This window comes from Simochromis diagramma, unplaced genomic scaffold, assembly GCF_900408965.1.
Source record: "Simochromis diagramma unplaced genomic scaffold, fSimDia1.1 OVJJ01000361.1, whole genome shotgun sequence".
NCBI lineage: Eukaryota > Metazoa > Chordata > Actinopteri > Cichliformes > Cichlidae > Simochromis > Simochromis diagramma.
Window position 1 is genome coordinate 2,198,974 of NW_024386860.1, and position 14,119 is coordinate 2,213,092.

The window sequence follows — 14,119 nt, forward strand, 5'->3', positions numbered from 1 at the left end:
ATCCTAAGAGACTGCGCATACCAGCTAGCTCCTGTGTTCACTGAGATATTCAACATCTCTCTATCTCAGTCGGTGATCCCCACATGCTTCAAAGAGTCCATCATTGTTCCTGTCCCGAAGAAACCCCACCCTGCTTCTCTCAATGACTATCGCCCTGTAGCCCTCACCTCAGTAGTGATGAAGTGCTTTGAACGCCTGGTCAGAGACTTCATCATTTCTTCACTACCAGACACACTGGACCCACTACAGTTCGCTTACCGTCCAAATCGTTCCACAGACGATGCCATCTCTCATCTCCTCCACACATCACTCACTCACTTGGACACTAGAAGGGGGAATTATGTTAAAATGCTCTTCATAGACTACAGCTCTGCATTTAACACCATAATTCCCTCCACACTCACCACCAAGCTGGAGCATCTGGGACTCAGCTCATCTATGTGTCAGTGGATCTCCAACTTCCTAACTGGCAGACCACAGGCAGTAAGGATGGGCGGACATGTCTCAGCCTCCACCACTCTCAGCACTGGAGCCCCCCAGGGGTGTGTTCTGAGCCCCCTGCTGTACTCTTTGTACACATATGACTGTGTGGCCACTACCAGCTCCACCACCATCATCAAGTTTGCTGACGACACCGTCGTGGTGGGCCTGATCTCTGATAACAACGAGACGGCCTACCTGAAGGAGATTAGGAATCTGGAGAACTGGTGCCAGAGGAACAACCTCCTTCTAAACGTCAGTAAGACAAAGGAGCTGATAGTGGACTTCAGCACTAAGCAGGAGAGGAACTACCAGACCCCCGTCATCAACGAGTGCCCAGTGGAGAGAGTGGACAGCTTCAAATACCTCGGAGTTCACATCACGCAGGACCTGTCATGGTCCTGTCACATCAACACCGTGGTGAAAAAGGCCCGACAGCGTCTCTACCACCTCAGACGCTTGAGAGACTTCCAACTGCCCTCCAAGGTGCTCAGGAACTTTTACTCGTGCACCATAGAGAGCATCCTGGCGGGAAACATCTTAACCTGGTTCGGGAACAGCACCATGCAGGACAGACGAGCTCTACAGAGGGTTGTGCGGTCAGCTGAGCGCACCATCCGCTCCGAGCTCCCTGACCTGCACTCAATCTACAGCAGGCGGTGCTGGACCAAGGCCAGGAAGATCGTGAAGGACCTCAGCCATCCCAACAACGGACTGTTCTCTCTGTTGAGGTCAGGAAAGCGATTCCGCTCCCTGAAGACCAACACAGAGAGACTGAGGAGGAGCTTCTTCCCGCAGGCGATACGGTCTCTCAATCACACCACCACACAGTACTGACCCACACATACAGTTCTTACACACACACTGGACTTTCTGGACATTGTTTTTGCACAACACTGGTCACTATATTCTTCATTTCCGGTTAATACTTGTACAGCTGCTGTTATTGTGTATATATTATTTATATTTAGATTTCTTCATACATTCTTATATAGTTCTATATTGTGTATTTTGTTGTACAGTTATTTTATTTTCAACTTTAATTTATATATTTTATCTTATTCTTCCCAGTTAAATTTACCCTTCATTCTAATTTGTGTTGTACAGTTATTTCATTTTTAACCTTAATTTATATTTTATTCCTTCCTAGTTAAATTTACCCTTTTTAATTTTTCATATTTATTTCCTATCTTATTCATAGCCTTTCCTTTTTTTTGTTTTCTTTAGGTCACGAGCAGTTGTCCAAGCATTTCACTACATATCGTACTGTGTATGACTGTGTACGTGACAAATAAAATTTGAATTTGAATTTGAATTTGGACTGAAGAGTCAACTCCAGGTTCGGCTTTTTCAGCAGAGGTTGAATAACACCCTGTTTAAAGCACCTGGGGCAGAGCCAGACAGCAGGAAACAGTTTATCAGTGTGACCACAGAGGGCTCAATGGTGTCAAAAACTTTGCAAAATAACGAAGTAGGTAGGACATCAACTGGACTCATTGAGGGTTTCATTTGGGTCACTATTTCTGATAGGTCTTCTACAGAAACTGGGTGAAAGGATTCCATAATTACAGGGTGTGGAAGATCATGGTTGAAAGGACTATCTGAGGGAGCTATGTTTCCTCTTAGGTTACTGATTTCACCTTGGAAAAATCTTAGAAAGTCATTGCAGCCCTTATCTGAAAAGGCAGGTATACACGGAGTTGGGGGGACACTATGTTATTTACTATGTTGTTTCTTTTCCCTGCTGCGAGTAGTTTAGAGAAATAAGTGGCTCTCGCATCTTTCACCATGTTGTTGAAGGTAGATAATACTTCTTTTAAGTGGAGCTTATGAACCTCAAGTTTTGTGGCTTTCCACAGGCATTCAGTTTTACGGCAAATTCGCTAAAAGCTGTGAATAGCTTCTGTGTATAGCTTCAGAGGTTCACTTGTCTACAAAAAAACTGCATCTACAAATTTTGGAACATTTTCAGAATGTTCCTTTCATTATAAGATTCAGGGAATCTGGGGGAATCTGTCAGAGCAAGAGATAAGCCTGAAATTCAGTACTGGTTGCCTGTGATGATCAGGGAACACTGCATTAAAAACAGCTATGATTCTGTCATGGAAATCACTGCATGGGCTCAGGAACATTTCCAGAAATCATTTACTGTGAACACAGTTCACTGTGCCATCCACAAATGCAGGTCAAAGATCTGTCATCCGAAGAAGAAGCCATATGTGAACATGATCAAGAAATGCCATTGTCTTCACTAAGCTAAAGCTAATTTAAAATGGATTCAAGCAAAGCGGAAAAGTGTTCTGTGGTCAGATGGCTCTGATGGCTTGAGGGTGCATTAGTGCCTGTGGAACTGGCAGCTTGCACATCTGGAAAGGTCCCAACGGTGTTAAAAAGTATATACAGGTTTGAGAGAAACATCTGCTCTCATCCACATTATGTCTTTTTCAGGCAAGCGCTTGCATATTTTAGCAAGACAATGATAAATTGCGTACTGCTACTATTATAACAGCATGGCTTTGTAGTAAAAGAATCTGATGCTGGACTGGTCTGCCTGCAAAATACAACAAAAAAGAACTGCTGAACAGCTAGGATCATATATCAGACAAGAACGGGACAACTTTCTCCCAAAAGTTCAGCAACTGGTCTCCTCAGCCCTCAGACGTTTACGGCCTGCCGTTAAAAGAGGAGAGGATGCCAAATCGTGGTATAGAAAAACCTCTGGGCCCTGTCCCAAATCTTTTGAAATGCACTGCTGCCATCAAATTCAAAATGAGCAAATATGCTTTTCTTAAAATTGTACATTTTCACAGTTGAAAGATTTGATGTTTTCTGTGTTTGCTTGTGAATAAAATATGGGCTTATGACATTTCCAAATCATTGCATTCTGTTATTATTTACATTTTACACAGTGTCCCATTTTTTTATTCTTTATTTTTGGGAATTGGATTTGTAAGATTTCAAATTCAAATTCAAATTTTATTTGTCACATACACAGTCTTACACAATACGATATGCAGTGAAATGCTTAGACAACTGCTCGTGACCTAAAGAAAAAAAAACGAAAGGGCTATGAATAAGATAGGAAATAAATATGAAAATTAAAAAGGGTAAATTTAACTAGGAAGGAATAAAATAAAATATAAAAATTAAAGTTAAAAATGAAATAACTGTACAACACAAATTAGAATGAAGGGTAAATTTAACGGGGAAGGAATAAAATAAAATATAAAAATTAAAGTTGAAAATAAAATAACTGTACAACAAAATACACAATACACAGTATAGAAATATATAAGAATGTATGAAGAGATATAAATATATATATATACACAATAACAGCAGCTGTACAAGTATTAACTGGAAATGAAGAATATAGTGTACAGTGTTGTGCAATCCACATTATGTCTTCTGCAGTGCAAATATGCTTAAAGTGATTTAAGTGATGAAGTGAAAACAATGTCCAGAATGTCCAGTGTGTGTGTAAGAACTATATGTGTGGGTCAGTACTGTGTGGTGGTGTGATTGAGAGACCGTATCGCCTGCGGGAAGAAGCTCCTCCTCAGTCTCTCTGTGTTGGTCTTCAGGGAGCGGAATCGCTTTCCTGACCTCAACAGAGAGAACAGTCTGTTGTTGGGATGGCTGAGGTCCTTCACGATCTTCCTGGCCTTGGTCCAGCACCGCCTGCTGTAGATTGAGTGCAGGTCAGGGAGCTCGGAGCGGATGGTGCGCTCAGCTGATCGCACAACCCTCTGTAGAGCTCGTCTGTCCTGCATGGTGCTGTTCCCGAACCAGGTTAAGATGTTTCCCGTCAGGATGCTCTCTATGGTGCACGAGTAAAAGTTCCTGAGCACCTTGGAGGGCAGTTGGAAGTCTCTCAGCGTCTGAGGTGGTAGAGACGCTGACGGGCCTTTTTCACCACGGTGTTGATGTGACAGGACCATGACAGGTCCTGCGTGATGTGAACTCCGCGGTATTTGAAGCTGTCCACTCTCTCCACTGGGCACTCGTTGATGACGGGGGTCTGGTAGTTCCTCTCCTGCTTAGCGCTGAAGTCCACTATCAGCTCCTTTGTCTTACTGACGTTTAGAAGGAGGTTGTTCCTCTGGCACCAGTTCTCCAGATTCCTAATCTCCTTCAGGTAGGCCGTCTTGTTGTTATCAGAGATCAGGCCCACCACGACGGTGTCGTCAGCAAACTTGATGATGGTGGTGGAGCTGGTAGTGGCCACACAGTCATATGTGTACAAAGAGTACAGCAGGGGGCTCAGAACACACCCCTGGGGGGCTCCAGTGCTGAGAGTGGTGGAGGCTGAGACATGTCCGCCCATCCTTACTGCCTGTGGTCTGCCAGTTAGGAAGTTGGAGATCCACTGACACATAGATGAGCTGAGTCCCAGATGCTCCAGCTTGGTGGTGAGTGTGGAGGGAATTATGGTATTAAATGCAGAGCTGTAGTCTATGAAGAGCATTTTAACATAATTCCCCCTTCTAGTGTCCAAGTGAGTGAGTGATGTGTGGAGGAGATGAGAGATGGCATCGTCTGTGGAACGATTTGGACGGTAAGCAAACTGTAGTGGGTCCAGTGTGTCTGGTAGTGAAGAAATGATGAAGTCTCTGACCAGGCGTTCAAAGCATTTAATCACTACTGAGGTGAGGGCTACAGGGCGATAGTCATTGAGAGAAGCAGGGTGGGGTTTCTTCGGGACAGGAACAATGATGGACTCTTTGAAGCATGTGGGGATCACCGACTGAGATAGAGAGATGTTGAATATCTCAGTGAACACAGGAGCTAGCTGGTATGCGCAGTCTCTGAGGATACGACCTGGGATGCCGTCTGGTCCTGCTGCTTTCCTGGTGTTCACTCTCTTGAAGGCTCTCCTTACTTCATGCTCGGAGATGACGAGCACGTTTCCGGTGCTGGCAGTATCTTCCTGTCTGCAGCCGTTAGCGCCGCTAGCACTAGTATCGTTGGAGTCCTTAGCTGCAGCCTCGAAGTGAGCATAGAAAGAGTTCAGCTCATCTGCCAGAGTCACGGCCGCGTTCATCATACCGGTTGTTGGTGCTTTATAGTCCGTTATTGTCCTTAGTCCCCGCCACAGGCTCCTAGAGTCACTCTGTTGGAGTTGTGACTCTAGTTTCCTCCCGTAGCGCTGCTTCGCCTCTTTCACCGCCTTCCGCACGTTATATGACGCGGCTTTGTACGGGTCCATGTCCCCCGTCGTGAGTCCCGTGTTGTAGGCAGCGGTGCGGGATCTCAGAGCGTCGCGGATGGTTTTATCCACCCACGGCTTCTGGTTGGGAAACGTTGTGATAGTCTTTGTCTCCACGGTATCATCCGCTAGTTTCCGATGAATCCCACAACCGCTTCCGTAAACACATTGACATCATCATCGGAGCTGTTTCTGAACATGTCCCAGTCTGCGTCATCGAGTGCGTCCTGTAACGCGGCCACCGATTGATCCGTCCAGCGCGCGACCTTCCTCTGAACCAGAACTTCCTGTTTCAGCCTTTGTTTGTATTTTGGCATGAGGAAGATGGCGGCGTGATCGGATTTGCCAAACGGAGGGCGGGATTGTGCCTTGTAGCCGTCCTTGACCGTAGTGTAGCAGTGGTCCAGTGTCCTTTCACCCCTGGTGGGGCAGGTGATATGTTGATGAAAGTTCGGTGCTGCGCGTTTGAGGTTGGCACTATTAAAGTCCCCCGTCACAATAAGCGCAGCGTCCCGGTGTTGTGTCTGGTGCTGTGTGAGTGCCTCATGCAGCTCGCATAAGGCGGTGACCATGTCCGCTTGTGGTGGAATATAAACGGCACTTACAGTGGGGCAAAAAAGTATTTAGTCAGCCACCGATTGTGCAAGTTCCCCCACTTAAAATGATGACAGAGGTCAGTAATTTGCACCAGAGGTACACTTCAACTGTGAGAGACAGAATGTGGAAAAAAAATCCATGAATTCACATGGTAGGATTTGTAAAGAATTTATTCGTAAATTAGGGTGGAAAATAAGTATTTGGTCACCTCAAACAAGGAAAATCTCTGGCTCTCACAGACCTGTAACGTCTTCTGTAAGAAGCTTTTCTGTCCCCCACTCGTTACCTGTATGAATGGCACCTGTTTGAACTCATCATCTGTATAAAAGACACCTGTCCACAGCCTCAAACAGTCAGACTCCAAACTCCGCCATGGCTAAGACCAAAGAGCTTTCGAAAGACACCAGGAAAAGTATTGTAGACCTGCACCAGACTGGGAAGAGTGAATCTACAATAGGCAAGCAGCTTGGTGTGAAAAAATCAACTGTGGGAGCAATCATCAGAAAATGGAAGACATACAAGACCACTGATAATCTCCCTCGATCTGGGGCTCCACGCAAGATCTCATCCCGTGGGGTCAAAATGATCATGAGAACGGTGAGCAAAGATCCCAGAACCACACGGGGGGACCTGGTGAATGACCTGCAGAGAGCTGGGACCAAAGTAACAAAGGTCACCATCAGTAACACACTACAACGGCAGGGAATCAAATCCCGCAGTGCCAGACGTGTTCCGCTGCTGAAGCCAGTGCATGTCCAGGCCCGTCTGAAGTTTGCCAGAGAGCACATGGATGATACAGCAGAGGACTGGGAGAATGTCATGTGGTCAGATGAAACCAAAGTAGAACTTTTTGGTATAAACTCAACTCGTCGTGTTTGGAGGAAGACGAATACTGAGTAGCATCCCAAGAACACCATACCTACTGTGAAGCATGGGGGTGGAAACATCATGCTATGGGGCTGTTTTTCTGCCAAGGGGACAGGACGACTGATCCGTGTTAAGGACAGAATGAATGGGGCCATGTATCGTGAGATTTTGAGCCAAAACCTCCTTCCATCAGTGAGAACTTTGAAGATGAAACGAGGCTGGGTCTTCCAACATGACAATGATCCAAAACACACCACCTGGGCAACAAAGGAGTGGCTCCATAAGAAGCATTTGAAAGTCCTGGAGTGGCCTAGCCAGTCTCCAGACCTCAACCCCATAGAAAATCTGTGGCGGGAGTTGAAAGTCCGTGTTGCTCGGCGACAGCCCCAAAACATCACTGCTCTCGAGAAGATCTGCATGGAGGAATGGGCCAAAATACCAGCTACTGTGTGTGCAAACCTGGTAAAGACCTATAGTAAACGTTTGACCTCTGTTATTGCCAACAAAGGTTATGTTACAAAGTATTGAGTTGTATTTTTGTTATTGACCAAATACTTATTTTCCACCCTAATTTACGAATAAATTCTTTACAAATCCTACCATGTGGATTCATGGATTTTTTTTTCACATTCTGTCTCTCACAGTTGAAGTGTACCTATGGTGCAAATTACTGACCTCTGTCATCATTTTAAGTGGGGGAACTTGCACAATCGGTGGCTGACTAAATACTTTTTTGCCCCACTGTATAATGACCGATGTAAATTCTCGAGGTAGATAAAAAGGACGACACATGAAGGACAGTAGTTCCAGATTTGGTGTGCAGGAGCGTGTGAGAGGAACAACGTTCGCACTGTTGCACCAATTGTTGTTCACCATTAAACACACGCCGCCTCCCCTTGACTTCCCCGAGTCCCGTGTCCTATCCATGCGGTGAACCGAGAAGAACTCGGCCGGCTGGATGGCGTGGTCCGGCACCGCTGGGTTCAGCCATGTCTCGGTGAAGCAGAGGAGATTGCAGTCCCGAATGTCTCTCTGGAACTTTATCCTGGCCGTGAGGTCATCAAGCTTGTTCTCCAGTGACTGGACGTTGGCGAGCAGGATGCTAGGCAGAGGTGTGCGGTGTGCACGAGCTCTCAGCCTGTTCCTGACGCCGGCTCGTTTCCCTCGAGGCTGCCGCTTCGCATCGCGTCCTTTGTTCTCCCTCAAGATCTCACTCGGCCAGCTCGGATCCGGAGTTAAAAACTTCAAATTGTGAGTACATTGTATACCAATAGAAACAAGAGTGTCACTGTCATACCTAATGTACCCAATGGTGATGATTTTGCCGATGTAGAAATGCTGAAAACTAACGTAAAAAACAAAGACAAAGAAAAGGTGGTCGGAGCAGTCGTGACGGCAGCCGACCTCACCGGCGCCATCTCAAACCTTTTTTGAGATTGTACCGTACTAATGTCCCTCTAATGCTAAAATATTTTGCAAAAGAAAAAAAAAATTTTGGTAAAGGTTTGGTAAGGTTCAGTTATATCTGCACACTGGGCATTCAAAAAAAAAATTCAAACAAAAAGACTTTTTTTTTTGTTTTGCTGTTTTTCCTGTGGACTTGTGCTGCAATCTGCTGATTTCAGTGGAAATATAGACATGACTTTTATTTTTATTGCACAAAAGGACAAGAGCACAATGGTAAAATACAAACTGTGTCCAGGACAGAAACAACTGCATTAAGCTGCTAACAGAACGTTGGATCTTTGGATGTCTTTGCACAGACAGCATGCTAACATAAAGCTATCCATGAACCCAGAGTGAGGTTAAAGCGTATGTTGACTTCTGCCCAGCAGTCAGAACCTGAACTTCAACGGGTAATAAACGCAGTGATGAGCACTCAGGCTTGTAGCTATCTGTGTTTTTGCATTTCAATCTGCACTTTGAAGACTCTTGGGGTTGCTCAGCTTTCATAAAAAACTAAAAGAAAGACATTTATCCTCAGGGATTTATGTCACTGTGGAATAGTAGCCTTTTTTATGTTGGTAACAGGAAATAATGAGACAATGTGTTTCAGGTAATTTATAGAGTAAAGCAACATGTACTGTAACTAATGACTTTCACTGGCAAGTAAGTGAAGTACTGCAATACTTTTATGAGTACTGTGTGATATATTACTTTTTTGAGTAACATTCCCAACACTGGGTAAGGCCTCATAGTATCACATCTGTTGTGTAAAAGTGCTTTTGAAATCACAGACTACACAGACAAATGTCTTTATTTTTGTAAAGTTAAAAATATTCTAAACTAAGATTCATGTGAAATATGCCTCTGCATACTTAGCCTGATTATTAATTTATATTTAATTTAGATTTGAGTGTTGAGCCTTGAATGCTTTTCTGCATTTTTATGAAGAATAGATGGTAAAAACTGTGTTGTTCTTTCTTTGTTTTGTCCTGTTTCACATGGTTTCTCTCAGAGAAATCCAAGGCTTTGCAGACATTCAACATTCAGAAAAGGGTCTTAAGAAGTATTCACTGAACTCTTATTAAAACCCAAATAAACACAGTGCTCAAAGAAGGATCTACTTAAGTTTTTTTTCCACTTCACAGTTTCAATATTTCTGCTTTCCCTGAACTATTAAATTTTAAGGTCTTCAGGTTCAATAAAAAGAAAAAAAAAATAAATATATATATATATTTTTTTAAAAAGCAGTGTTGTTTAAAATAAATTTTGCCATATGCTATCTTCACATTTATTTGTTTTTCATGCAAGCAAACTGTGTAAGCTTCAGGATTGCATTAAAGACTTACATTTTCAGCGCAGCATGAGGTGCACTCACTGTGGCCGAGCACATCAGTGGAGCAAATGGTACTTCAAGCAAAAAGTGTTTCCCATTGTCTGGAGGATTGGACCTTTAGAAATTCTCATCTCCCTCACTCTGTTGAGGTAAAAGTTGCCCTCCATTACATCAGGAAGCAGCTAGCCTATCACAAGGGGCTTTTCTGAGTTTTCACACAGCACATATGCTTAATTGATTCAGCACAAATGTCAAAAGTGAAGTGTTTAAAGTGAGCAGGGTTACTGCTGCAGCTCCAGTCTTGCAGCCTAATTTATTGTGGAAGCCCCTGGAGGTTTGCAAGTAGGCTACAGCATCACCAGTGCCATGGTTTGAGGAAATGTTGCAATTCCTTCAGAAAAAGAGCTCAACCTGGGCAAAACAATGTGATGATGAATAACTCGATGTTTTGGTTAATTCCAAGCGCATGTTGAAGGTGGTACAAACTTGCAAGCTTCTGTGTTCAGCTCAGTACTGTCTTAAAGAGAGTACACAACAGTACTGATAAGAAGACCCACCCATAAAGCAAGAATGAGTGAGACTAATCAGGGTGTCTGTAACTGGGTGAATCCTCTTTAAAAATATTACAAGAATGCGTTTTGCAACAATAACCACTCTAGGAGATTTATTGTGATTTAAAGTGGATATTTCCACTTTACCTGCTATCTTTTCTTGGTAAGCTCTGCCAAGTAGTTACTCAAAGACAGAAATCACTAAAGTTTTTGGTCTTCTATAAAGTAATACCAAGCATTCATATCTAAAAAAAGGCTTAAAAATACGGTCATTAAAGTTGAATTAAGAAGCCATAAAAAGAGGAGAAATATAGAATAATTACAAGCTGCTCAGTTTAATGTCCAGGCATTGAACTAAGTAACACTAGTTCTGATATGAACCATTAAATCATAGAGCATTAGATGGATTAATGGTTGTAAAAATGTAGGTGGAAAATTGAATGTAGTTTTGTGACTGTCTATGTGACATATAGGAAATTCTTTTAAAGCACTGATATTCTGCCTTTCCTCGGGTTTTGTCCTAATTTGATCCTAATGTGAGCTGTGCAGTTTTACAGTGAATAAATCAACATGACTTCACGGGCACACTCGTGCAGGAGCCCAAGTATTCCTCCTATCCTGCCTTCAAGGGCTACAATCATAAAGATAATATAAAGCAGAATTTACTCACATTTAGATGAATGTGTAGAGATGAGCTCCACAAGGAGAGCCAAGAGCTGACTCAGTCTTCATAAACATGGATGATAACACATAAAGGGGAACTGAATTATGTTCAGAGGTCAAAAAGTCCAGGGAACCCTTGCTTTATACTACAGTGTTATAAATGGTTTGTCAGTATAGTCATAAAGGACACTGGACACAAGACTGCAGTTCAAAATTATTGTTTTTAATGAACTATGAAGAAGAACATTAGAGAAATAAAATGACACATGATCACACATAGTAATGCTTCGCTGCACCAAGACAATCTGGCAGAAAACACAGGGAAGAGTATTTATACTGAGGAAACTATTTAGATTATTGATGACAGGAGCTGGTGTAAAAGAGAAACCCCAAACTATTATACACATACAAAGCAATTAATTAACATGTTTTTCTTTAAATTGATTATTCTGATTAAGCATGAGATTGTTTTTTTCATAGAAATGAAACTGATTAATGACATTACCCTACCCAAAGACCAGCTGCAGATGTTTTCAAGCTTCTTCTGAATGACTTGATTTATTTATAGTGTAACTTTATTCACAAGTCAGCTTATTTTCTACTAGCACTCTGCCTGTGGCCTCGAACTCTAGCGCCCTCCAGTTTATCACATTCCCAGGAGTGAAGTTCAGATCTTCTAAGCTGGATCTCACAAGGGGAAAGGACATAGTTCCACATGCGGACATCAGACATCATCCCAACAAAACACTGATTGATGTGAAATCCCCCGCCATGGGAATCCTGCTCCTGTATAAATTGCAGAGAGTTAGGATGAGTTCTCACAGAAATATATTCATACAATAAATAAATTCTCCAGAATACCCAGAAAGTATGAATTTACCTATCCTATGATAACAACTGGATCAGTGATGACCAATCCCCCAATGAATTTCTTTATTGAGGGCTTTCCGTTAAGCCACAGCTGCACCAGTTCAGATTCGGAATCCCAAGTGGTGCAAATAGACTGCCACGATTCAGCATGTAATCCTGGCCTGTAACTGTTACTCTGTTGTTTCTGACATAGATGTCAATCACATTACTTCCTGCTTCCTTGAATACCAGGAAGCCATTGTTGAAAGAAAACTTGTATAGAGAGAGAAAAGGTTGTGGTTCCTGCTGAGGTCTGTAATGCACCTGCAGGAATAATGGTAAGATAAAATGATCATACAGGACATGTTGCTTTTGTAATCATATCAATCGTTGGTTCCATTTAGCAGTTATCATTGTTTCAAAACTACCTGAAACAGGCCGTCACAGCTGCGAGGCTCTGCATGGATGTATTCTGTCTCACATTAGCTTTGTTAGTTTGTTGTGGAAAGATGAACATTTTGCCAGAGAGATCTACAAAAAAAGGGGTGTTGGACAGACCAAGTTATGACTGAAAAAATCCAAATCTAATGCCATATTGTACATCTCAATACTGTGCACAGTTTATCCATTACATAACTGATGACAGAAACAAAAAGTTGGATGAACCTGACTGAAGATGGTTAATAACACTTTAAATGTTCTATTCACCTTTTTTATACATGAAGGTATAAGACATCAGTGATAAAAGTGTTTTAAGACTGTTTTTAAGATATAACATCAACGTAAAAACGCCCTTTTGATTTTCTCTTAGAAATAAGAATACATATGTATTATCTTGAGGCAGTGCAGCACATGCTGTCAGCATTACCAGGAGAATCAGAAGTGCCATCTGATAAAAAGTCAAACCAGACAATTCAGTCCAATAAATTCAGTGCTGCCGCACAGCTTTTCCTGACCTCATACAATAGGCAGTGGAAAATAGAAGGGAAGGTGCTGCCACCTTAATCCTTATTCATGTCGTAGTCTTACCTTTAAGTCTGTGCCAAGACGATGTGACGAGAACAAACTGGAATTGTGTGTTTTATACCTGCTTCCTCATTCTTGTTACTGTGCACTTCAACACTGGAAATCTACTGTTTTTTTAAAATATCCATTTAATAATAACAAATATGAAAGGTTAGTGCCATATTTGTGTTAAAATGTTGTTTTTTAGTCTTTCAATCGTGGCTCAAGAGTTGGCAGCTCGTCTTGTAATCGGAAGGTTGCCGATTTGAGCCCCGACTCGGACAGTCTCGGTTGTTGTGTCCTTGTCATGATCTGGCTGTGGGGCAGGCAGGAAATAGGACCCAAACGCAAACTCACGGGAAAACAGGACTGAACTCAAAATACAGCTTTATTGCTGACAAAAGATGACAAAAGATAACAGCGATACAAAATAACATGAAACTAAACTGGGAAGTACTAAGGAACGGACTTACGAGGAAACACACGGAGGGGCACACAGTCATGAGGGAGAAGGCGACACAGAACTGAGGGAGACGCAGACATAAATACACAGAGGGTTAACGAGGGAAGTGGGAGCACACGGGGAACACAGGTGACACTGATAATCATAACAAGACACAGCAGGAGTGAACGCAACACTGACGGGAGACGGGCAAAGTAAAACAGGAAGTACACAGAGGTTCAGACAGGAGGAGAGAGAGCATGGGGAGAACACAGACATAACAGGCTGGGGAAAACACGGAATAAAACACAAGGAGAGATGAGGGCTCACAAATACACAGAGGGGCACACAGGGGGCAAGGGTCACAAGGGGAAAACACATAAGGAACAACGTAACAGGGCAACCCAAGGAAGCATGGCCTAAATAAGGAACAAAATACAAAAATACATGAAAACTAAGAATACAGGGCCAACATGGCCCAGGATCATGACAGTCCTTGGGCAAGACACTTCACCTACTGCCTACTGGTGTTGGCCAGAGGGGCCGATGGCGCGATATGGCACCCTCGCTTCTGTCAGTCTGCCCCAGGGCAGCTGTGGCTACAACTGTAGCTTGCCTCCACCAGTGTGTGAAAGTGAGAGTGAATGAATAGTGGAATTGTAAAGCGCTTTGAGGGT

The 14,119-nt window shown here is 43.1% G+C and overlaps 1 pseudogene; it reads right to left on the bottom strand.

The window, feature by feature from the left end:
* Positions 1–11,364: 11,364 nt before the first annotated feature.
* On the bottom strand, positions 11,365–12,884 carry LOC120732591 (annotated as a pseudogene).
* Between the last annotated feature and the right edge of the window lie 1,235 nt (positions 12,885–14,119).